This window comes from Cryptomeria japonica, chromosome 9, assembly GCF_030272615.1.
Source record: "Cryptomeria japonica chromosome 9, Sugi_1.0, whole genome shotgun sequence".
NCBI classification, from domain to species: domain Eukaryota; kingdom Viridiplantae; phylum Streptophyta; class Pinopsida; order Cupressales; family Cupressaceae; genus Cryptomeria; species Cryptomeria japonica.
Window position 1 is genome coordinate 425,227,113 of NC_081413.1, and position 26,469 is coordinate 425,253,581.

A 26,469-nucleotide genomic window follows, 5' to 3' on the forward strand; every position below is an offset into this window, starting at 1 on the left:
GTCATTGTGCATTGATAGGTTGCTCCTACATTCTTAAGACCAAAGGGCATGACTTGGTAACAAAAGGTGACCCAAGGTGGTGTGAATGTTGTCTTATGTTGATCTTCTTTAGCTATTCTTATCTGATTGTATCCAAAAAAAATCATCCATCAAGAAAAGAATCTCATGTTCGACTGTCAAGTCCACAATGATATCTATGTTGGGTAGAGGGAAATCATTCTTAGGACATGCTTTATTAAGATCTTTGAAGTCTGTACATATCCTTATGCCCCCAATGGGATTGCCAATAGGTAGTATGTTACAAACCCACTTTGGATAATCAATGGGTTTAATGAAACCGACATCCAACATCTTTTGTAATTCTGCTTTGACTAGGAGAGTAATCCGAGGATGCATCTTGCATAGCTTTTGTTTAATTGGTTTGGAATCCAAACAGACAACAAGATTATGTACTACCAAGTCAAGGTCAATACCTGGTATGTTAGCATACGACCAAGCGAAATTGATTTTTGTCTCATCTAAAAAGCTCATAAAGTTAAGTCTTTCTTGATCCGTTAGAGACTTGGCTATGAGCATGTTCTTCAGAGTGTCTTTTGTACCCAAATTGATTGTGTTTGTTTCCTCAATGAGTAGAGGGGATTTTTCCTAATTTGGGGGAACCATAGTAGGGGGGTCAAGTCCCTCATCTTATAGCACCTAATCTAGGTTTTCACTAGAAGATGTGTCCCTTATTTTTACTTTTTCTATGTCCAAAGGTACCTCAGAGAGGTTTTCACCATGGGACTTCTAGTTTTTCCTTTTATTTTCATTATTGCGACTGACAGAGTTGACCTGACTACCAAAGTAAGCTTCCGGATGAAATTGAATCCCATTGAAAAATGTGTGGTTTTCAAGGTCTTGCATGATGAGTAATGACAAGAGAGCATTGTCCTCAGCATGAATGTCAAGAATAGGTTTTTCTCATTGGCCCCAATCAATAATTTCAAGGTGTACAAGTTGGAGTAGAAGGGCTAACCGGGTTGATGGTGTTCACATGGGCATCATCAAATATGTCATCAAGGTATTCGAAAGGCATTTCATGGAATTCCTCTTCATCAAATTCTTTGACTTCAGTAGGAGGATCTGTCGAGGCACCATCGATAGTGATTTTAGGAACTGGTGAGTAACCCAAGCCCCTATTATGCTTATAAGATATGGGTGAAATCGGTGCTTTGATTCCTTGTTCTTGTAGTCTGAGACCATGTCCTTTATATCCCATCTAATCTACCATGGTGGATGCCTTAGGATACATCTTCTTGGGGATGTCTGTTGGTGCTTCATTTTCCCTTCCAATACAACAAAGAGGTGACATCAGTTTCTAGGCTTTCTTCATCAAGTGGGCCCCACTATTGGAAGGTGGGTTTCTTGCACTTTATTGTGGGCTTTCTTTGTTTCTTGATTTCTTTTGGCTTTCCATATGACTTGGGAGAGGGTGGGAGTTGACCCAAATAGAAATAATACTGAAGGGTGTACATTCCACAACCATTATCAATGATCTTTACCTTGACCTTGGGTTGAGATAAAGTGGAGGGGACATTTGAGGGATCGGATGGGGGTGGTGGAGTGGGTGAATTAAGTAGAAAATGGTAGGGGTGCTTCCCTTCAAAAAATTTGTAATATTTGAAGGGTTGTGGGTCAGCGAGGATGGTGATTTCTCTATCATTCAAGGGGAATTTTAGGCATTGATGGTAGGTCGATGGGATGGCTTGAACAAAATGGATCTATGGGTGGCCAAGAAGGATATTATATGGGAGGTCAAGGTCCAAGACTTGGCATGTTGTTTCCACAATTGTAGGGCCTACTTGAAGAGGTAATGTTATGGTGTCTCTAGAGACTCTTTCTGCATCATCATAGGATTTTAGAATGATGCTTCTATGAAGGACCCCTTTGATTTTGTTTTTTTGAACAATAGCTTTAATGTGGAGGGGCTTATTGTGAGATGGGTCATCAATAGCTACATCTTTGGATGTGAACACAAGGTGATGTTGTACAACAAGGTTTCCAATAAGGGCCTAAAATAGGGCTACATTGATATTGTCTAAGATATCGAATTCTAGGAGGGCTTGCTCAAGGATCTCTTTATGGATGGGGGATGCCTTGAGGAGATCATGGATGGATATTTGTGTAGGATTTTTCCTGAGATGATCAAGGATATCAAATTGGCAGGTGGATGACATGGGGGGTTAAAGGGGAGGGGGACGAACTCCTTGGACGGTTCCTCTCTTGAAACTATTCCACTTGAGGGGCTTCGCTTGAGGGTTGTGAAGGAGGGATACCTTGAATGGTGACTTTGGGTCTGTGCGTGGTGGGAGGGGGATCAACTCCTTTGATTTTGATGATGTTAATATGAGTATCGACAAGTTCTATGCGACCCACCAAGGAATCAATGTCAGGTACATAATTGGTATAGCCATAGTTGATGTTGTGAGATGATGAGGCTTTGTCCTTACCATGTTTAGGGAATGGGTCATGGTACATCTTAAGTTTGTCATTCAAGTTACTAGGTTTGGAGATATCAACCTCAATGTCACCCTTATTAATAAGGTCTTGGATGTAGTTTTTAAGATTCATGCACTTTTGTGTATCACGACCATTGACACGATGGTAGTCACAATATTCATTTTCATTGTACCATCAAGGTTTAGGTTGATTGGGATCGAAAGGGCATGTTATCAAAAAGACGACAACACCAGCCTTGACTAGTCTCTAGAAGATGACCTTGATGGTTTTAGTAAGCGAAGTGTACTCACGTTGGGACTAATTATTGGAATGGGGAGGTTGACCTTCGATGGAGGGATTGTTGTGGGGTTGCAATTGATTGTGAGGGTTTGATTGATTATTAAAGAAGTTTTTGTTGGTGGTGGGTCTGGATGAGGCAACAATGGTTTCGACATTCTTGGCATTGGAGACTCCATCACTGACAATATTCTTGTTCTTAGACCAAAATTTTGGCTTGTCATTGTAAGGGGAGGAATTTTGATTTGATTTTTGATATTTTTTTAATTTCCTTCCTCTAGGAGTACACACTCTAAGGCTAAGTGTTTCTTTGATATTTCATCAAAGGTACTCAAACATTGATAGATCAAAGGTTTAGATAACTCAAGTACCAAGTTACATTGAAATAATTCAACTTGGTGTGGTTTTGGTAATGTCCCAAGGGAATTTCTTGATGAGATGTCGCCACCTTTGGAGGAAGTTGGCGAAAGTTTCTCCAGGACTTTGCTTTGTATTGCAAAAGTCCATCATAGAAGCATCATTCTCAATATTATAAGCATAGTGGGACACAAACTTTTCTTCTAGGTTTGTAAAATACTTGATGGAGCCATGGGGCAAGGTAGAAAACCAAGCGAGGGCATTCCCACTAAGACTATTTGGAAAAAGTCTTCTAAGGTAGATGTCACTATAAGAGACCTCTTGGCATAAGATGTAAAATTCATGAACACAGTCTCTAGGATCACCCTTTCCTTTATATTTTTTGAATTTAGGAATTTCAAAACTAGGTGGGTAGGGTGCGACAGAAATAGAAGGATAATAGTGACAAGGACATATTTCTTCTAAAGTGTAGGGTCTCTTGTTTGTCCCATTCTTAAGATTATTGATAAGGTCCTTCATGTCCTAAATTTCTTTTATAAGATTGGGTTGTCGATTAGAGACATGAGGGACATAATGACCCATGTTAGATCCAAGGATTTGATTGAATGAGGATGAGATACCACCACCACTAATGTATTAATATGAAGAAATGAAATGTTGTGATATGACTTGAGGGAATGACGCACAAATAGTTCTAGTGGGACGCAAACTTGTGTTGATATAATTGAGGGAGTTATGAAGAGGTGTGGTCGACCTAGGAGGTTGATATATGGTTGGATTGGACGTGCTTTGAGGTATGGAAATTGAAGGTAAAGAAACTGTGGGTGTGGATGTCATAGGTGGTTGGTGCAGGACAGTATCAATGATGGGTTAATCTACAAGGTCACCTACCTGAGGTCTATCAAGGATAGACCAGTCAAATCCGAGGGAAAACGTACCCCTTGAGTGATGAGATGAGCTACAAGCCCATTAGGATTATGTTTGGAAAATCTCTCCATCATGTCTTGATTGTAGGCATCATCAACAAAATATTGGACACATGGAGAAAGCTCAAGTTGGTCAACAAGTTGTTATTCTTTTTGGGGATCTTTATCAAAGTGGTGACTAGTCTCAGGCATCTCATTGCCTTCGACAACCATTTTACTTTTTGTGAGCGTGTTGAGACCATACACGGGTAACCTTGAGAAAGGAATTGGTAGAGATTGGAAGTGATGATGGGAGGACTTAGCAAGTTTTGATTTGATTTGATTTGGATAGGATTGATGAGATTGATTTGATTAGGATGACACCTTAGTCCTTGAGTTAGGATTTGGGTGAGGGATTGATGATGTGGACCAGAAGCAGGGTGACAACCAAGCTAGGTAAAAATTTAGACCTTATGATATTGATCACGTCCTCTTCTACTTAGGGTAGAATAATGTCCCTAAGAAAAATAAGACAAAGGATAAGGGTCTTGATCAATCCATAATAATTAGACAAAGGCACTTGGGGGATATTCTTTCCCAAGCACAAAATCCAATTGATTAATTGATTAAGGATAAAGGTATAAATCCAACTTTTACAAGGTATTACCCCTATGATGAGGTTGATTGATTGATTGATTAGGATGATTGGATTGAAATTGACTAATTGGATTGGGGATTGATTGAAATTGGTTGATTATGGTAATTCCTTAGAGATTGGAGGTGATAAATGATTAGAGGATGACAATGATTATGAAAGGAAAGAAAATGATTGGAGAGATGTGATGAAATGTAAGGTTACTCAATAATTGATTATTGGAGAAGGAAAATTAGACATAGGAATACGACCACCCCTATTGATGGATTGTGACAAGCCTGACCTCTGATGGAAGGCATTTTCTCTCAAAGACTCTATTGGGACTCATAAAATTTGAGTCAATTTGAGAGGCCCATTTCAAAAGAAGGGTAAAATGAAGCCAACATCCTCCCCTCATGTGCCTATGAAAAGTGAAGGCAAATGAAAGTTTCAAACAAATGCAATTGGCATAAAACCAATCTTCCCCTGCCCTACATGGTATGATTAATGGGAAAGGTATTAATTGAAAGCTTTCAAGCAAATGAAAGGGGCTGTGTGAGAATTGGAACTATTGAAATGCCATTAAAACTTCCAGGTGAATGCAAATGCCAAAACATACCAGGAGAATATGCAAAAGCATTTATCCCACATTGGTAGTGGGAAGACACTTTTTCAGTAGTTAAATACATGGCTACGCACTTCTATAGTGTCAAAGCTTAAGGGTTTTTTACAAGAGCTTCTTAGCAACCCAATGGACCCCATGCATGTGCACGCATCCTGAGGCAACCAAATTTTGTAGCAGATGGGTGAATTAACAAGTGAGCAAGTTGCAGATGCTCCAATGGCCATCGCTATACCGCAATGCAAAAATGCTCGATGGTTAACCATCGCAACTCAGTGAATAGATGGTGGGCCTGATAGGTGAGCATCTCATGTGTTAAAGATCGAGCAAAGAGGATCAATGGTGGTCACTAATCTGCAAGATGAAGATGCATGCCAGTTATCCATCGTGGATTAGTGACTGGTGAGGTGGCAGTCCAATGGTAGGTCTGGTGGTGGGTCTGGCAGTGATGAGATAGTAGTCAGGTGGTATGTCATCAAAATCATAAAGTGACTTATCAAACAAACCTTGGCCATGATGGATCTCTAAAAGGATTCACTGAAAGCATAAGTTCAATCGACATAAAGTACATTGAAGAAATCAGAACTGGTCCCGTCGATAAAATAAAAAGTATCGATGAAACTACAGAATCGATGAGACATGTGAACAACTTGCCAAGGGAGGAATTTTAGCCAAAAGAATAATATCAACAAAACCAACAGAACCAAAGACACATGGTGGGTCCAGTGGTAGGTGATGTGGCGGTCTAGTGGTAGGTCAAGTGGTGCCCAGGTGTACTCATGAGCGAACCAAAGGGTGACACGTAGAAGAAGAGAGTAGATCAGGTGAGTGAAAGGTTGAGAAGATCAAGGAAGATCCAATGACTATCTCTATTCCACAATGAGAAGTAGCTCAATGAATATCCATTGTGGATCAGCGACAAAGAAGAACCAAAGTGAAATGGTGAGTCCGGTGGCGTTGAAGTGGCAGATTAGGTCGTGCTCAGGTGGATCCGCAAGTGAACCGGAGGCTGACATGTGGAATGAGATGTATGAAGATTAAAGAGAGAGTATGATGAAGATGATCCAATGGTGGCCGCTAGGTCACGATGGGAAACCGCTCGTTGGCATATCCCTCGCGACCCAAGGACAAAGAAGAGCTTCATTCCAGTGGGTAGTGAGGTCATGCTAAGGTGGTAGGACAAGGACTTCAAAGCTAATCAGGGGTGCTGCATGGTAGAGCATAGAAGGAGGAAAGAGAATAAATCAAGGTTAAATATATAGTACAAACCATGCAAAAAATTAAAAAATTCAAATGACTGGTTGTATAGAAAGGCATCCGAGATTAATTCACTCGATGGGTTATTTTTATCCGAATATACAAGTGTCATATACCAATAGAAAGCTTAAAAAATGACAAGTTCATTTAATTCTATGAGTTTCAACAAACATTAGATATTTTGAGAGTCGTTTCCACTAGAAGGATGCAAAGAATTTTTCAGTTGGGGATAATGGACACTTGGCATTTTGTAATGAAGATCTAATTCTTTTCCCTCTTTTTTATATTCTCAAGTCTTCTCATTTGTAAGGGTTCCATAATTTTTGTGAGAAGGCTCCAGAATTCTAGGTTCCAGTGATGGCATTTTTCAGTTTTTGCAAAATGACAGGTTGTTTCTTTTGGGTTTTCAGTGTTGTCTTTGCTATAAGTTTTGTTTTAGTTTGCAGGTTTACACATATGCAAGGCATGTGTGAGTTTCCACAAAATTGTCTCCAAAATACCATTTGAATTTATACAATTTCATTTTATCAAGGGTAATATGGATTTGTCTCTTCCAATCTTCACTGAGAGTGTAATGTTTGTCTTTTGGGTATTCTTCAAGGAAGGATTTAAATCCTGAAACCCAACATTAATGATTTTGAGTGTGTATATTGGATATATATACATATGATTTTTTGATAGAGAAAAGGATTGTATTAATGTAATGCATTAATACATGAGAATTTAATGTGGAAAGTAACTTGTAATTGAGATCTTTCTTCCAGTTTTATGCATGACTCTATGGTCAGGATTAGGCACTGGTCTTTTATAATGTTGAAGGATTGTCAGAACATAATTTTTAAAATCAAATCAGAATATCTTTCTTTTCTATTTTGTGGAAATGTTCCACTTATCTCATGTTCAAACCTATTGAGTTGTCAATGTAGATTTAGCCTATCTATAGGACCCTTCTTGTTTTTGAACCTTTAATGAGATCTATCTTCTTTTGTTGATGCTTTTTGTCTTGTGTGTAGAGGGTCTAATCCTATGCATCACAGGTACACCCACCCAAGTTTCGTAGAGCCTAAAGAGTAGAAGGATTTTTATCCTTGTTAAGTTGTCCCAAGCCCTGAAGTATTTCATAGATTGAAATTGGCTATTTCATAGATAGATTGCAGGTGAACTTGGTTTGCTCATTTTTTAGAACTTCAAAAATGGCGACTCTGCTAGGGATATGCTACAACTTGTGTTGATTGGATTCAAATTGAGACACTCTTTGTCTATCAACAATTAAAGTTAGTTAGTCTAGCCATGTCCATTTGAGAAAGATTCATAAAAATGTTGTAAATCTGAAAGTATTTTCAGATCTATAGTTATTTTCCTGGTAGTGTTGTGTGCCAAGTGTTGAAAGTCTGTTATCCTTTTATCTTTGTGTAAGTGCAAATCTGTTCATGCTCTATAAATGATTTTATAAATTCTCACAATAGTGAGTGGCGACTCTCAAAGATCTCTACACCAATGTGCATTATTGTGAAAGTTTTAAGAGATTTGTTGAGCTTACAACAAAGATTTAGTAGGTGCTTGGGGTTGTAAGATTGAAAATCCCAGAAATTTATTGAAGATATTTTCCTCCGTGAAGGAGGTGGTGACTCTGTATAAAGATCAGTGTACAATGTTAGCAAATCTGAGGAAGATCTCTGAGCAGCAGTAGAAAATTTTACCACATATTCCTCAAAGTATTTATGAGACAATTCATGTCCCGTATAAGGTTAAAATGTCACCATAGAAAGGAAAAGAAATTTACAATTTACATACTTCATGCTTTGAAATAAATTTCAGTTAAGTGATGCGAGAAGTATGTAGTTGTGAAAACTATGACTACATGAGTTTTGAAAGGAGTTTGTGAAATAGTAAGATGCATTGTCATGGTAATGGTTAGGTAGCTGTTTCAAATTTGATGGATCTAGATGTGGTTCCTAGATCTAAAATTTCTTTGTCAAATTTGAAAGATTGAAATTGAGATATTTTTTACAAAGATCCAAGAAAAGTGCATTTTGTTTCTAAGAAAGAAAGTAGGGAAGAGAAAGGAAGAATCATCATATATTTTTTATGAAAGATTTATAGCTGCATTAAATGAGCTTTCAATAGATGCTAGACCCCATGACTCTATTTCAATCGAGTTATTCTTAGAGATTGTTGAGCCCGACTCAATTAATTGGTCTACAACCTTGAGAGAAGAAAGTGTTGCATGTATTAAAGAGTGGATAAATGAGATTGAAATGATTAAAACTAAAAAATGTACACAAGATTGAGTATAGTGATGGAGATGAATCCGTGAGTGGAGATATCTCTTATGATGTTGAAGGTGACTCTTGTTCTCAACATGACAGTGTAGATGTGTATTCAGAGAAAGAAGAAAATTGTGAGAACATAAGTTGTTCAAATAATCATGAGCCTGTTGAGGTTTCAAATCTAAATGATACATATCACCTTGTTGTCAATATCAATCCACAAAGTGTTTGCAACCAAGGTAATGAAACTATGTTGCAACATATAGCAGTACTTTATGATCAACATGATAAAGGTAATGATGCAAATGCAAGTTGTTGTAATGACAAAATAAATGTGCACAAAGACATGAGCACTACAGATTTAATGCATGCATCAGATTGGGACAATGTTTACAACACAAAAGATAAAGCCAAGGAAAATGAGAATGAAGGAGAAGGTTCCCTAAGTAGTGAACAAATCTCAAAACTCTTAGTTACTGATCTTAAGAGGTATGCATCCATAAATGTCCCCAATCTCTCATTCCCAATGGGTATACATTTTGATACTGATGATATTTTTGAGGGTGTGAAGTATGATGCATATGCTATTGATTCTTTCCCTACATTTGATTTCAAAAGTAGACAAGGTGAAAATGCATATAAGGTTGATAGATGTGATGATGTAGATTCATATGTTGATATGAACTCAGAACTTGGTATGCATTGTGTGGATCTTGGTGTTAAAGAGAAAGATAAATCTGAAGTGGTTTTCCCAGATTCGCAAGTGGCAAACAAACTATTGACAAGTGATGATACACTTTCATGTTTGCAAGTGGCTGATAGAAATTGTGATCAGCATATTGAAGTGTAGTCATTTTACTTAGAAATGTTTCTCTCTAGTTTGCAAGCCAGTATTATGGATGAGTGATTTCCATTTATGCAAACTAGCATTGAACATGTGCCTAATGTTCCCAGCTTTTAGAGGGAGTTGGATTACTTTTCTATTCACCAGGGAATTAATTGTAAAGAATATGACAGTTATATGTCACATAGTGATCAACACTTTCAGCATTTGTTTGATTTCCAATTGTTTGGTGATTACCAGTATGCTGATTTTTCTCTATATGAGTTGATGAAAAGTTGCAGGGTTTGTGATCAGGTAGATGTAAATAAAATCTTTAGCTTACCCTTGATTCATGGAAATGAGAATCGCGTGTTTGATAGGGGTAAGAATTGACTTCAATTTTGATGGCTCGGGGCCATATGTAAATAATTTCTATTGTATAGTTGCTTTGCTTTCAGTTGTATGGTTTTCATTAAGGAGCCCTATTGTTTGGGTGGATTTAGGGACCCCTATTTTTGAGAAGAAGAGAAGTATCTTGTTTTTTGGGTGGTCTACTCTACCATAAATTCTGAATTCTTATGTTGATCTTGAAATCAACCATCCCCAATTAGAGCCACTGTTGGGACTCATAAAATTTGAGTCAATTTGAGATGCCCATTTCAAAGAAGGGTAAAATGAAACCAACATCCTCCCCTCGTGTGCCTATGAAAAGTGAAGGCAAATGCAAGTTTCAAACAAATGCAATTGGCATAAAGCTAATCTTTTCCTACCCTACATGGTATGATTAATGGGAAAGGTATTAATTGAAAGCTTTCAAGCAAATGCAATGGGCTGTGTGACAATTGGAACTGTTGAAACACCATTAAAACTCTCAAGAAAATGTAAATACTAGAACAAACTAGGAGAATACGAAAAAGCATTTATCCCACATTGGTAGTGGGAAGGCACTTTTCAGTATTTAAATACACGACTACCCACTTTCATAGTATCAAAGCTTAAGGGTTTTTGACAAGTGCTTCTTGGCGACCTAGTGGACCCTACGCATGTGCATGCATCCTGAGGCAACCAAATTTTGTAGTAGGTGGGAGAATTAACAAGTGAGCAAGTTGCAGATGATCTGATGGCCATTGTTATACCATAGTGCAAAAATGCTCGACGGTTAACCATCGCAACTTAGTGACTAGATGGTGGGCTCGACAAGTGAACATCTCATGTGTTAAATATCGAGTAGGTTCAAGGAGGATCAATGGTGGTCACTAATCCACAAGATGAATATGTATGTCAATTATTCATCGCGGATCAGTGACTGGTGAGGTGGCGGTCCAATGGTAGGTCCGGTGGTGGGTCCTGCGGTGATGAGATGGTAGTTAGGTGGCATGTCATCAAACAAACCTCAGCTGCGATGGATATCTAAAAGGATTCACCGAAAACATCAGTTCCATCGACATAAAGTACATCGAAGAAATCAGAATTGGTCCCTCCGATAAAATAAAAAGTATCGATGAGACATGTGAATAGCTCACCGAGGGAGGAAGTTTGGCCAAAAGAATAATATCAAACAAACCAATAGAACCAAAGACATGTGGTGGGTCTAGTGGCAGGTCAAGTGGCACCCAAGTGTACTCATGAGTGAACAAGAGGCTGACATGTGGTGACATGTGGCAAAAGAGAGTAGCTCAGGTGAGTTAAGGTTGGGCAGATCAAGGAAGATCCAATGGCTATCATTATTCCACAATGAGAAGTAGCTCGATGAATATCCATTGTGGATCAGCAATAAAGAAGAACCAAAGTGAAATGGTGGGTCAGGTGGCGCTAAAGTGGTGGATGAGGCCTTTCTTAGATGGATCCATGAGCAAACCAGAGGTTGACACGTGGAATGAGATGTATGAAAAATAAAGAGCGAATAGGTTGAAGATGATCCAACAGTGGTCGCTAGGTCGCGATGGGAAATTGCTCATTGGCATATCCCTCACAACTTAGCAATAAAAAAGAGCTTCATTCTGGCATTTACTGAGGTCGTCCTAAGGTGGCAGGGCAAGGACTCCGGAGCCAATTAGGGGGTGCCATGTGGCAAAGCACAAAAGGAGGAAAGGGAATAAATCAAGGTTAAATATATAGTTCCAACCATGAGAAAATTCAAAAATTCAAATGACTGGTTGTGTAGAATGGCATCTGAGATTAATTCACTAGATGAGTAATTTTTACCCGAATATACAAGTGTGATATACCGTTAGAAATCTCACAAAACAAGAAGTTCATTTTTGCTATTAGTTTCAACAAACATCAAATATTTCAAGAGCAATTTCCACAGGAAGGATGCAAAGAATTTTTCAATTGGGGATAGAGGACACTTGGAATTTTGTAATGAAGATCTAATTCTTTTCCCTCTTCTTTATATTCTTAATTCTTCTCATTTGTAAGAGTTCCATAATTTTTGTGAGAAGGTTCCAGAATTATAGGATCCAGTGATGACATTTTTCAATTTTTGCAAAATGATATGGTGTTTCTTCTGGGTTTTCAGTGTTGTCTTTCCTGTAAGTTTTGTCTCAGTTTGCAAGTTTACACATATTCAAGGCATGTGTGGGTTTCCAAAAAATTGTCTCCAAAATACCATTTGAATTTATACAATTTAATTTTATCAAGGGTAATTTGGATTTGTCTCTTTCAGTCTTTTCTGAGAGTGTAATGTTTGTCTTTTGGGTATTTTTCAAGGAAGGATTTAAATCTTGAAACCCAACATTAATGATTTTGAGTGTGTATATTGGATATATATAAGTATAATTTTGTGATAGCGTAGATGATTGTATTAATGTAAGGCATTAATACATGAGAATTTAATGTGGAAAGTAACTTGTAATTGAGATCTCTCTTCTAGTTTTATGCATGATTCTGTGGCCAGGATTAGGCACTGGTATTTTATAATGTTGAAGGATTGTGAGAACATCATTTTTAAAATCAAATCAAAATGTCTTTGTTTTTTGTTTTGTGGAAATGTTCTACTTATCTCAAGTTCAAACCTGTTGAGTTGGCAATGTAGATTTAGCCTATCTACAGTACCCTCCTTGTTTTTGAACCTTTAATGAGATCTATCTTCTTTTGTTGATTCTTTTTGTCTTGTGTGTAGAGGGTCTAATCCTATGCATCACAGGTATACCCACCTAGGTTTCAAAGAGCCTAAAGAGTAGAAGGATTTTTATCCTTGTTATGTTTTCCCAAGCCTTGAAGTATTTCATAGATTGAAATTGGCTATTTCATAGATAGATTGTAGGTGAACTTGGTTTGCTCATTTTTTAGAACAACAAAAATGATGACTCTACTAGGGATATGCTACAACTTGTGTTGATTGGATTCAAATTGAGACACTCTTTGTCTATCAACAATTAAAGCCAGTTAGTCTAGCCATGTCCATTTGAGTAAAGAGTCATAAAAGTGTTGTAAATCTGAAAGTATTTTCAGATCTATAGTTATTTGCTAGGTAGTGTTGTGTGTCAAGTGTTGAAAGTCTATTATGATAACACAATGATAAAAAATAAGTACCAAACCGGTACTAAGAGGGGGGAGTGAATCAGTACAAGTACAAAAACTTTTCCTGAACCAGTTTGACTGCAAACAGTGAACTTGACTGGCAATCACTAACACTGGTCATAAACCAAATTACTACTGGTTAAGAACAATGAGACTGTGAAAGATATAGACCAAAAACACTTGTCTTACCACACAACCTACACCCTCATTTCCACATTATCCTTGTGCATAAATAGATATTCTATCATCAGAAATATAATAACATGCTAGATCAACATGATTCAGCGCTTGACGGAACACAACAAAGCATCACATGAAAAAGACATCACATATGACACACATATTTTTCACATGGAAACCCAACTGGGAAAAACCACGGTGGGGATGAATACCCACAAGCTATTTTTGAACTCTTTACAAGTCCACTCTTTTAGGAGCCTAGTCTAGTTAAAGACAGTTACAACAGGTTCTGTTAGGAACCGATCTTGTTAGGGATCACCCGGTTAAGGGTTAAACCCTGTTAAAGGTTACCTTGTTAGAGGATTTTATGAACTCAATGGCTTTGAGTCACCCTGTTAAATGATTTACAACAAGCTGGTTAAAGCTACCCTGTTAAGGGATTTTCTAACTATTGAAGTGATTAGAGATCAACAGGTATTACAATGATCTGGTAATAGAACTCAATGCCAATGCAGACCTGCTTTAGTTCCTTTCTTCTGCATACACACTCTGTAGGTATCAACCCTCTCATCTGTTCTGGCAAGAATCATGTATCTTTGCACTTAGATACACACAACATTTAGGTTGAGCAATTCAGTCGGTTCAATCCTGACCATTGAACACTTTGCATTTGAATACAACAGTCTTGAAAAGATCTCAAGACATTCTACATCATTTGTTCTTCACCGCTTCTCAGAGGCGATAACCCATCACGCGTTCTTCACCATTTGTAGGGACTTTGCACATTCCCGAGGTAGATAGGATCAATCCCCTTCATGCAAGATCCTTCATGCGCACGAGACTGATGTGGCAACACGATCTGATCTCCATTACAATGCTAACTCATCACATAATACCATTAGTTGAAACACACAGGCTCGAAACACTTCAACCGGAAACCCTGAAGCTAAGACTACCAACGGGTAGTCATACCATATTAAACCGCTTCACCTTTTGCACATATACCGGTTCTCAACATTATACCAGTTCACTTTGCCAGTTGCTTAACTTCAATAAACCTATTCACTTTTCATCATATTACCGGTTCACTCTTCAACATATTACCGGTTCTCTCTTGAGCATATTACCGGTTCATTCTTTTAGCATATTGACATCAATGACAATACAATATCATCATGTAAACATATTCTACACATATGCCAACAATCTCCCCCTTTGGCATTGATGGCAATATACAAAGATATCTCTCTTTCTGCATCACATCTTCTTCTTAATATTGTATATTTCTTCTCCACTTCACATCTTCTCCCCCTTTGACAACAATGCCAAAGTGGAGGCATGAGCTTCCCTATTCCACTATGCTGCTCCCCCTGAGGAGTAGCATCCTTCAACACATCAATCCTAAAAAGATATAGCAAAGTAAGATCTAACTGATGTGGAGCACAAACCTTTATATTACCTCTTGAAGGGGTAGCACCCCTACTTCACCTCTCAGATAGGTAAAGGTAGCCTTCGCTAGAGGCTTGGTGAATATGTCTGCTAACTGCTCCTTATTGGAAACATGTTCCAATACCACCTCTTTGTTCTGTACCTTTTCCCTCAAGAAATGATACTTGAGTTCAAAGTGCTTGGTTCTAGCATGTAAAATTGGATTCTTGGAAATGTTAATTGCACTTGTATTGTCACAAAATATACTTACCAGTTCAGATACAGGAACTTTGAAGCCATTCAATACATGCTTCATCCAAATAGTCTAGGTGCAGTTCATAAAAGTTGCAACATACTTCGCTTATGTTGTAGACTAAGAGATACAACTCTATTTTTTACTCATCCATGAGACCAGTCTACCACTGAGAAAGAATGCACCACTGGTTGTGCTCTTTCGATCATCCACATTACTAGCCCAATCAGCATCTGTGAACACTTTCAGATTCAAATCATCATTGTATGGATACCATAATCCATAGTCAATAGTTCCCTTCAGATATCTAAGAATCCTCTTGACTGCTACCAAGTGGGATTCTCTTGGGCTTTGCTGAAACCGAGCGGTAATACCCACTGCATGTGCAATGTCTGGTCTGCTATGCACTACATAATGCAACTTACCAATCATTGATCGATATTCCTTCTCATTTACCAATACTGTGTCATCCTCTTTTGATAGTTTACAACCAATCACCATTGGTGTACCAACCGGTTTGTTGTCTTCCATGCCAAAGGTCTTCAACACCTCTTTGACATACTTGGACTGAGTAATAAAGATTCCATCTTTGATTTGTTGAATCTACAGTCCAATGAAGAACTTAACCTCCCCTATGAGTGACATCTCAAAATCCTTTTTCATCTCATCTGCAAAGTCATGACTCATCTTTTCATCTCCACCAAATATTATGTCATCAACAAATACTTCATAGATCCGAATCTGATCTCCTTTTGATTTTAAGTAGATATTGATATCTTCACTTGTTCTTTCAAATCCAATCTTCACAAGATGGGAGTGCAAGCGTTCATACCATGCTCTAGGTGCCTGCTTCAGACCATACAAGGCTTTATGTAGCCTACACACCATGTCACTATCTTTTGATAGGGAAAACCCATCTAGTTGCTTCATATACACCTCCTCTTTAATTATTCCATTTAGAAATGCAGATTTTACATCCATTTGGTATACCTTGAATCCTTTAAAGGTTGCATATGCAAGAAGTATATGAACTCCTTCCAATCTTGCTATTGGAGCAAAGGTTTCTCCATAGTCTTCTCCTTCTTCTTGGGCATATCCTTTACATACTAGTCTGATTTTGTTCCTTACCATTGTGCCATCCTCATTCAGTTTATTTTTGAAGACTCATTTGCTTCCAATGACATTTTTATGCTCCGATCTGGCTACCAAAGACCATGTACCATTCTTATCTTTTTGATAAGGTTCATCTTCCATTGCCTGGATCCAGTCTTCATATTTATGTGCCTCTTTGAATGATTTAGGCTCAAATTCAGAGATCATACATGATTTTTCTCTGACCTTTCTTCCTCTAAGAATTCCTGCATCTTTGTCTCCTATGATCTACTTTGGATCATGATTGACTTTTTCATACCTTGGTATATTCTTAACATAATCCTCTTTCTTTTCTTCTTCATCCTCATCTTCATCAGCATCAGCATCCATCAGTGTAGGAGCACAATTTCTTGTACTAGGCTAATTTGCAGCTGGTTCATCTCCTATATGCTCTCTACCAGTTTCCTCAGGTTTCTCCAATTTTTCATCAACCCTAACATTGATGCTTTCAATAATTCTCTGAGTCCTATTGTTGAAACATTTGAGAGCTTTGCTCTTTGTGGAATACCCTAAGAATATTCCCTTATCACATTTAGCATCAAACTTTCTCTGATGTTCACTCCTCTTGATATAACATTTACTAAACCGGTCCAGTACTCACAAGGAGTCTTATCCATTCCTTTCTTGATGAGTACCCAATTCATTGTGTAGACTGCAGTGTTCACCACTTCTCTCCAAAAGGTGTGAGCAACCTTTCCTTGGATTAACATGGTTCTAGCCACTTCAACCATAGTCCAGTTGTTCCTCTCTGCTAAACCATTCTATTGTGGAGTCTATGGAGCAAACAGTTGCCTCTTGATGCCATTCTCTTCACAATATTTATTGAATTCATCGGAAGTGAATTCTCCTCCTTCATCAATTCTAAGGCATTTGATTCTTCTACCGCTTTCCTTTTCTACCAGTGCTCTGAAAGCTTTGAACTTTCCAAAGGCTTCAGACTTATCCTTCATGAATGTGACCCACATCATTCTTGAGCAATCATCTGTAAGAATCATAAAATACCTATCTCCCTGCACACTCCTAGTTTTCATAGGACCACACAAATCAGTATGCGATCAAGTAAATTGTCTACAGTGAAAGATTTACCTTTGAAGGTTGAGGAAGACATTTTCCCCAGTTGACACTCTCTGCACAGAGGATTTTCGGGTTTTCTCAGCATCGACAGTCCTCTAATTGCCTTAATCTTACTGGCCTTCACAATGTTATCAAAGTTTACATGGCAGAGTCTCCTATGCCATATCCAACTATCATCAAACTTATCCATAAGACATGTACTTATATTTGCATTCAGCTGAAATAGGTTACCTTTGGTCTGCATACCGGTGGCCATCAGTTCACCATTCGTTCCTTTGATTTTGCACACTCCATTTTTGAATTCCAAAGTGAGTCCACTATCATTCAGCTGGGCAACACTCAATAGGTTGTGTCTGAGACCTTCCACCCAATACACATTGTCAGTACTACTCTTTCCATTCAGAGAGATGGATCCTCTGCCTTTGACCATACATGGTGCATCATTACCAAAATGAACCACACCACCATCATACTCTTCGAGAGAAAGAAACTTACTTTGGTCACTAGTCATATGGTGAGAATAGCCACTGTCAATAATCCACTCATTGGAATTATCAAAGTGGGAGACAAGAGCCTTCTTGTCTGACACATCTTCCTTGACTGCTACAAACACAATATCTTCATTTTCTTCATCTTCTGATTCCTCATCAGTGTCACCTTCATCAACTTCTACAAAATAGTTTCTCTAGTTTCCTCCTTTGAACTTCTTGAACTTTTTCAGTTTGTCCTTGCTATCACCATTAGGACAGTTTATAGAAATGTGTCCTATCCGGTTATAAGAGAAGCATTTCAAAGGAAGCTTACCTCTGTATTTACCGGTTCTCCTCAAGAATAACTTCAAATTCCATCAGGATCTCCTCATCATCCATTTCTCTGCTCTATCTTGGTTCGCCACTGGTACTAGCTTCTTTGCCTTTTCTAGATGGTGCAGCAGATGCTCTAAAGGTTGATTTAGTCTTCTGAACACTACCATCAAAACTATTTAGCTCATAGGCTATCAACTTTGCGATGATGGAGTCTAGGGACACCTTAGTTTTGTCTATTGACCTCAACTCTTGAATAGTAGCAACCCTTATTGCATAGACTGATAATAAGGATCTCAAAACTTTGCTAACAATAGTGGAATCTTCCATTTTACCACCTGCACTCTTGATATCTCCAACAACAGTTTTGATTCTTATTCCATATTGTTGAATTGTCTCTCCTTCAATCATCTACATTTCTTCAAACTTTCCTCTAAGGCTTTCTTCCTTAGCTTGTTTCACATGCTCATCACCGCCATAGATGTTCTCAAGAGTATCCCATACTTCTTTGGGACTCTCTTTGTCCTGAACATCAATAAACTCAATGTCAGATAAACTACTGATTAGGGTTTCCATGACTTGCCGATTCTCTAGAATCTCTCTCTTTTTGTCATCAGTGAGAGTACCGGTAGGGATAACATAAACATTCTCAACATAGCTCCAATGTTGAGCACCCATGCATCTGATGTATATCTTTATTTTGTCCTTCCATATTTTAAAGTTATCTCTATTGAACTTTGGGCTTCCCTCTTCATCATTACAATAGGATCTTTCCCTCAAGCAGTTAAGCTTACAACATAGAGGACCTGGAGGATGCTCTGATACCAATCGATAACACAATTATGAACAATGAGTACCAAACCGGTACTGAGAGGGGGGGGTGAATCAGTACAGGTACAAAAACTTTTCCTAAACCGGTTTGACTGCAAATAGTGAACTTGACTGGTAATCACTAGCACCGGTCATAAACCAAATTACTACCGGTTAAGCACAATGAGACTGTGAAAGATATAAACTAGAAACACTTGTCTTACCACACAACCTACACCCTCATTTCCATATTATCCTTGTGCATAAACAAATATTCTATCATCAGAAATATAATAACATGCTAGATCAACATGATTCACTGCTTGATAGAAAACAACAAAGCATCACATGAAAAAGACATCACATATGACGAACATATTTTTCACATGGAAACCCAACTAGGAAAAACCATGGTGGGGATGAATACCCACAAGCTATTTTTGAACTCTTTAGAAGTCCGCTCTTTTAGGAGCCTAGTTCGGTTAAAGACTATTACAACAGGTTCTATTAGGAACCGATCCTATTAGGGATCACCTGGTTAAGGGATGGCTAGAATACCCGGTTAAGGGTTAAACCCTGTTAAAGGTTACCTTGTTAGAGGATTTTATGAACTCAATGGCTTTGAGTCACCTTGTTAAAGGATTTATAGCAAGCTGGTCAAAGCTACCCTATTAAGGGATTTTCCAACCGTTGAAGTGATTAGAGATCAACAGGTATTACAATGATTTGGTAATAGCACTCAATGCCAATGCAGACCCACTTTAGTTCCTTTCTTCTACATACACACTCTGTAGGTATCAACCCTCTTATCTAGTCTAGCAAGAATCATGTATCTTTGCACTTAGATACACACACAACATTTGCCAACAACTTCAATATAAAACACAACATCAACCTTATAGGAAACAGATAGGTTGGTAACATAAACCCTAAACATTTAGGTTAAGCAATTCAGTCAGTTCATTCTGGACTGTTGAAGACTTTGCATTTGAATACAACGGTCTTGAACAGATCTCAAGACATTCTCCATCGTTCATTCTTCACCACTTCTCAGAGGTGATAAGCCATCACGCGTTCTTCACTGTTGGCAGGGACTTTGCACATTCCCGAGGTAGATAGGATCAATCCCCTTCATGCAAGATCCTTCATGTGCATGAGGCTGATGTGGCAACATGATCTGATCTCCATTACAAAGCTAACTCATCACACAATGCCATCAGTTGAAACACACAGGCTCAAAACACTTCAACCGAAAACCCTAAAGCCGGGACTACCAATCGATAGTCATACCATATTAAACTGCTTTGCCTTTTGCACATATACCGGTTCTCAACATTATACTGGTTCACTTTTCCAATTGATTAACTTCTCACAGAAGTGAGTGGCAACTCTGAAATATCTCTGCACCAGTGTGCATTATTGTGAAAGTTTTAAGAGATTTGTTGAACTTACAACAAAGATTTAGCAGGTCCTTGGCATCTTAATATTGAAGATCCCAAAAATTTATTGAATATATTTTCCTCCGTGAAGGAGGTGGTGACTCTGTATAAAGATCAGTGTACAATGTTAGAGGATCTGAGAAAGATCTCACCAAATATCAGAGTAGCAATAGCAAATTTTACCAGGTATTCCTCAAAGTATTTATGAGACAATTCATGTTCCTTATAAGGTGAAAATGTCACCATAGAAAGGAAAAGAAATTTGCAATTTACATACTTCATGTTTTGAAATAAATTTCAGTTGAGTGATGGGAGAAGTATGTGGTTGTGAAAATTATGACTACATGAGTTTTGAAAGGAGTTTGTGAAATAGTAAGATGCATTGTCATGGTAATGGTTCAGTAGATGTTTCAAATTTGATGGATCTAGATGTGGTTCCTAGATATAAAATTTCTTTGTCAAATTTGAAAGACATTGATAGGGAAATTGAGATATGTTTTCAAAAGATCCAAGAAAAGTGCATTTTGTTTCTAGGAAAGACAGTAGGGAAGAGAAAGGAAGAATCGTCATATATTTTTTATGAAAGATTTGTAGCTGCATTAAATGAGATTTCAGTGGATGCTAGACCCCATGAGTTTGTTTGGATTGAGTTATTCTTAGAGCTTGATGAGCCTGACTCAATTAATTGGTCTACAACCTTGAGAGAAGAAAGTGTTGCATGTATTAAAGAGTGGATAGATGAGATTGAAATGATTAAATCTGAAAATGTACCCAATATTGAGTATTGTGATGGAGATGAATCCGTGAGTGGAGATATCTCTTATGATGCTAAAGGTGACTCTTTTTCTCAGCATGACAATGTAGATGTGTATTCGAAGCAAGAAGAAAATTATGAGAACATAAGTTGTTCAAATAATCATGAGCCTATTAAGGTTTTAGATATGAATGATATAGATCACCTTGTTGTCAATATCAATCCACAAAGTGTTTGCAACCAAGGTAATGAAACTATGTTGCAACATATAGCATCACTTTATGATCAGCATGATAAAGGTAATGATGCAGATGCAAGATGTTGTAATGATAAAATAAATGTGCCCAAAGACATGAGCATTGCAAATTTAATGCATGCATCAGATTGGGACAATGTTTACAACACAAAAGATAAAGCCAAGGAAAATGAGAATGAAGGAGAAGGTTCACTAAGTAGTGAACATATCTCATAACTCTTAGTTGTTGATCTTAAGAGGTATGCATCCAGAAATGTTCCCAATCTCTCATACCCAATCAGTATACATTTTGATACTGATGATATTTTGGAGTGTGTGAAGTATGATACATATGGTATTGATTCTTTCCCTACATTTGATTTGAAAAGTAGACAAGGTGAAAATGCATATAAGGTTGATAGATGTGATGATGTAGATTCATATGTTGATATGAACTCAGAACTTGGTATGCATTGTGTGGATCTTGGTGTTAAAGAGAAAGATAAATCTGAAGTGGTTTTCCTGGATTCACAAGTGGCAAACAAACTATTGACAAGTGATGATACATTTTCATGTTTGCAAGAGGCTGATAGAAATTGTGATCAGCATATTGAAGTGTAGTCATTTTACTTAGAAATGTTTCTCTCTAGTTTGCAAGCCAGTATTATGGATGAGTGTTTTCCATTTATGCAAACTAGAAATGAACATGTACCTGATGTTCCCATCTTTCAGAGGGAGTTGGATTACTTTTTTGTTCACCAGGGAATTAATTGTAAATAATATGACAGTTATATGTCACATAGTGATCAACACTTTCAGCATTTGTTTGATTTCCAACTGTTTGGTGATTACCAGTATGCTAATTTTTCTCTGTATGAGCTGATGAGAAATTGCAGGGTTTGTGATCAAGCAAATGTAAATAAAATGTTCAGCTTACCCTTGATTCATGGAAATGAGAATCATGTGTTTGATAGGGGTAAGAATTGACTTCAATTTTCATGGCCCAGGGCCATATGTAAATAATTTCTATTATATAGTCACTTTGCTTTCACTTGTGTGGTTTTCAATAAGGAGCCCTATTGTTTGGGTGGATTTAGGAACCCATGTTTTTGAGAAGAGAAGTATCCTGTTTTTTGGGTAATCATCTTTACCATGGATTCAGAATTCTTATGTTGATCTTGCAATCAACCATTCCCAGTCAGAGCCATTGTTGGGACTCATAAAATATGAGTCAATTTGAGAGGCCCATTTCAAAGAAGGGTAAACTAAAGCCAACATCCTCCCCTCGTGTGCCTATGAAAAGTGAAGGCAAATGAAAGTTTCAAACAAATGCAATTGGTATCAAGCCAATCTTCCCCTACCCTACGTGGTATGATTAATGGGAAAGGTATTAATTGAAATCTTTCAAGCAAATGCAAGGGGCTGCGTGAGAATTGGAACTATTGAAATGCCATTAAAACTTCCTGGTGAATGCAATTGCTAGAATAGACCAAGAGTATACGCAAAATCATTTATCCCACATTGGTAGTGGGAAGGAACTTTTTAGTATTTAAATACACGGCTACGCACTTCTATAGTGTCAAGTGTTTTTGACAAGAGCTTCTTGGCGACCCAATTGACCCCACACATGCACACACATCCTGAGGCAACCAAATTTTGAAGCAGATGGGTGAATTAACAAGTGAGCAATTTGTAGATGATCTGATGGTTGTTGCTATACCGCAATGTGAAAATGCTCGACGGTTAACCATCGTGACTCAACAACTAGATGGTGGGCCCGATAGGTGAGCATCTCATGTGTTAAATATCGAGCAGGTTCAAGGAGTATCAATGGTGGTTGCTGATCCACAAAATGAAGATGCATGCCAATTATCCATTGCAGATCAGTGACTGGTGAGGTGGTAGTCCAATGGCAGGTCCGGTGGTGGTTTTGGTGGTGATGAGATGGTAGTCAAGTGGCATGCCATCAAACTCATAAAGTGACTTATCGAACAAACCTTGGTCATGATCGATCTCTAAAAGGATTCACCGAAAGCATCAGTTCCATCGACATAAAGTACATCAAAGAAATCAGAACTAGTCCTGCTGATAAAATAAAAAGTTTCGATGAAACTATAGAATTAGTGAGACATGTGAACAGCTCGCCGAGGGAGGAAGTTTGGCCGAAAGAGTAATATCAAACAAACCAATAGAACCAAAGACATGTGGTGGGTCCAGTGGTAGGTCAAGTGCCACCAAGGTGTACTCATGAGCAAACCAAAGGCTGACATGTGGCAAAAGAGAGTAGCTCAGGTGAGTTAAAGGTCAAGCAGATCAAGGAAGATCCAATGATTGTTGCTATTCTGTAATGAGAAGTAGCTTGATTAATATCCATTGTAGATTAGCGACAAAGAAGAACCAAAGTGAAACGGTGGGTCCGGTGGCACTGAAGTGGCAGATGAGGTCGTGCTCAGGTGGATCTATGAGCGAACCATAGGTTGACATGTGGACCAAGATGTATGAAGATTATAGAGCAAGTAGGTTGAAGATGATCTAACGGTGGCCGCTAGGTCACGATGGGAAACCGCTCGTTGGCATATCCCTTGTGACCCAACGACAAAGAAGAGCTTCATTCTGGTAGTTAGTGAGGTCAATCTAAGGTGGCAGGGTAGGGACTCTGGATCCAATCAGGGGGTGCCACATGGCAGAGCGCAGAAGGAGGTAAGGGAATAAATCAAGGTTAAATATATAGTTCCAACCATGCGAAAATTCAAAAATTCAAATGGCTAGTTGTGTAGAAAGGCATCCAAGATTAATTCTCTAGATGGGTTATTTTTACCCGAATATACAAGTGTGATATACCGTTAGAAATCTCACAAAATGAGAAGTTCATTTTTGTTATCAGTTTCAACAAACATCAGATATTTTGAGAGTAGTTTCCACAAGAAGGATGCAAAAAAAAATTTAGTTGGGGATAGAGGACACTTTAAATTTTGTAATGAAGATCTAATTCTTTTCCCTCTTATTTATATTCTCAATTCTTCTTATTTGTAAGGGTTCCATAATTTTTGTGAGAAGGCTCCAGAATTCTAGGTTCCAATGATGGCATTTTTCAGGTTTTGCAAAATGACAAGGTGTTTATTCTGGGTTTTCAATGTTGTCTTTGTTGTAAGTTTTGTTTCAATTTGTAGGTTTACACATATGCAAGGCATGTGTGAGTTTCCACAAAATTGTCTCCAAAATACCATTTGAATTTATACAATTTTATTTTATCAAGGGTAATTTGGATTTGTCTCTTTCAATCTTCTCTAAGAGTGTAATGTTTGTCTTTTGGATATTCTTCAAGGAAGGATTTAAATCTTGAAACCCAACATTAATGATTTTGAGTATGTATATTGGATATATATAAGTATGATTTTGTGATAGAGCAGAGGATTGTATTAATGTAAGGCATTAATACATGAGAATTTAATGTGGAAAGTAACTTGTAATTAAGATATCTCTTCCAGTTTTATGCATGACTTTGCGGCCAAGATTAGGCATTGGTCTTTTATAATGTTGAAGGATTGTCAGAACATCATTTTTAAAATCAAATCAGAATATCTTTCTTTTCTATTTTGTGGAAATGTTCCACTTATCTCATGTTCAAACTTGTCGAGTTGTCAATGTAGATTTAGCCTATCTATAGTGCCCTCCTTGTTTTTGAATCTTTAATGAGTTCTATCTGCTTTTGTTGATGCTTTCCGTCTTGCATTTAGAGGGTCTAATCCTATGCATCAAAGGTATACCCACCTAGGTTTCACAGAGCCTAAAGAGTAGAAGGATTTTTATCCTTGTTATGTTGTCCCAAGCCCTGAAGTATTTCATAGATTGAAATTGGCTATTTCATAGATAGATTGCAGGTGAACTTGGTTTGGTCATTTTTTAGAACAACAGACTCCTCATCAGACTCATTGATGTGACAATGGAGATAGTCGTGGAAATGATGTAAAAAGGTCCTATGTTTCAATAAGAGTTTTTGATTGCTATATAGAAACTTTCGACGCTTGAGGAGTTGTTTGTAACTTGGTTTCTTCTTCTTGACTTGACGATATATTAACTTCTTGGGATGTTTGATCAACTTGGTCTTATGGAACATGAAGGAAATTAACTAAAAATGTTGATTGTGCGAAGAGGTTGAAGAAGAACGAAGACGTTGAAATAGTGAGGCAGAGATGTTGAAACTCAGAATGACAGGGCAGAGACACTGATCGATAGGTTTGACTTGTTTCATGTGAAATTTTGATGAAAAGTTGGTCAAATTTGGAAAATATTTAATTGTCAACTACTCTTCGCAAGAAAATATCAAATAAAGTATACACATTGGCCAAGCACAAAAGTGACTGAGGGCCTAGATTAGCTCGAACAGATTTTACAAGTATTGTAAAAAATGAAGACACGCACCAAACATATTACTTAGGCTGGAAAGTGGAAACCATTTGATAGGCCTCTCGCACAAAGCAATACCTCAAATAGGCAGACAAATAGAGATTCTGGTAGCATTGGCTCCCCCTTACAGCGCACTCACTTCTTGGGCATACCAAATTCTCTTACCCAAAAGATCCAAGGATCTATTATAAGGGGAATTCTTGTCTCATCCTAAGTGGGTACATGAGAGGTAACTTCAGGGTACAATTTGCATCCCCTACACCATCAAATGTAGGATTTTAGCTACTACAACGTGTAATACCCTAAAATTAGTCATCTAAACCATGGGCCCCTAATCTCGACAACATCACCAAGGTCCTAACCAAAGGCAATTAAATCAACTTTGAGCATATTATTAATTCTTCAATCATCAAATGTCACATGGCAAATCAATTACTCAATATTAAATAATTATTTAATTAATTAAATCATTCCAAGAATATCATTTTTTGATCAATTATCCTGTTTAATTTATTAAATATCCTAGTATATTTAATTAATTAATAAATTTGCCATTTAATCTTGCAAAAGAGGAATTAATCACAAAGAAAGAGTTGAATTGAAAATAGAATAAAAGAATTGAGAGAGAAATCAAACTTGAGATATTATTTCCTTTTTGAGAACTTGAAATCAGAAAAGCAATAAATTGAATTATTAATTATTCTCTAAAATTAGAACTCAAAGGTTTTGAGAAAAAGAAGTTCAGTTGCATTGAAAAGCCTCTTTT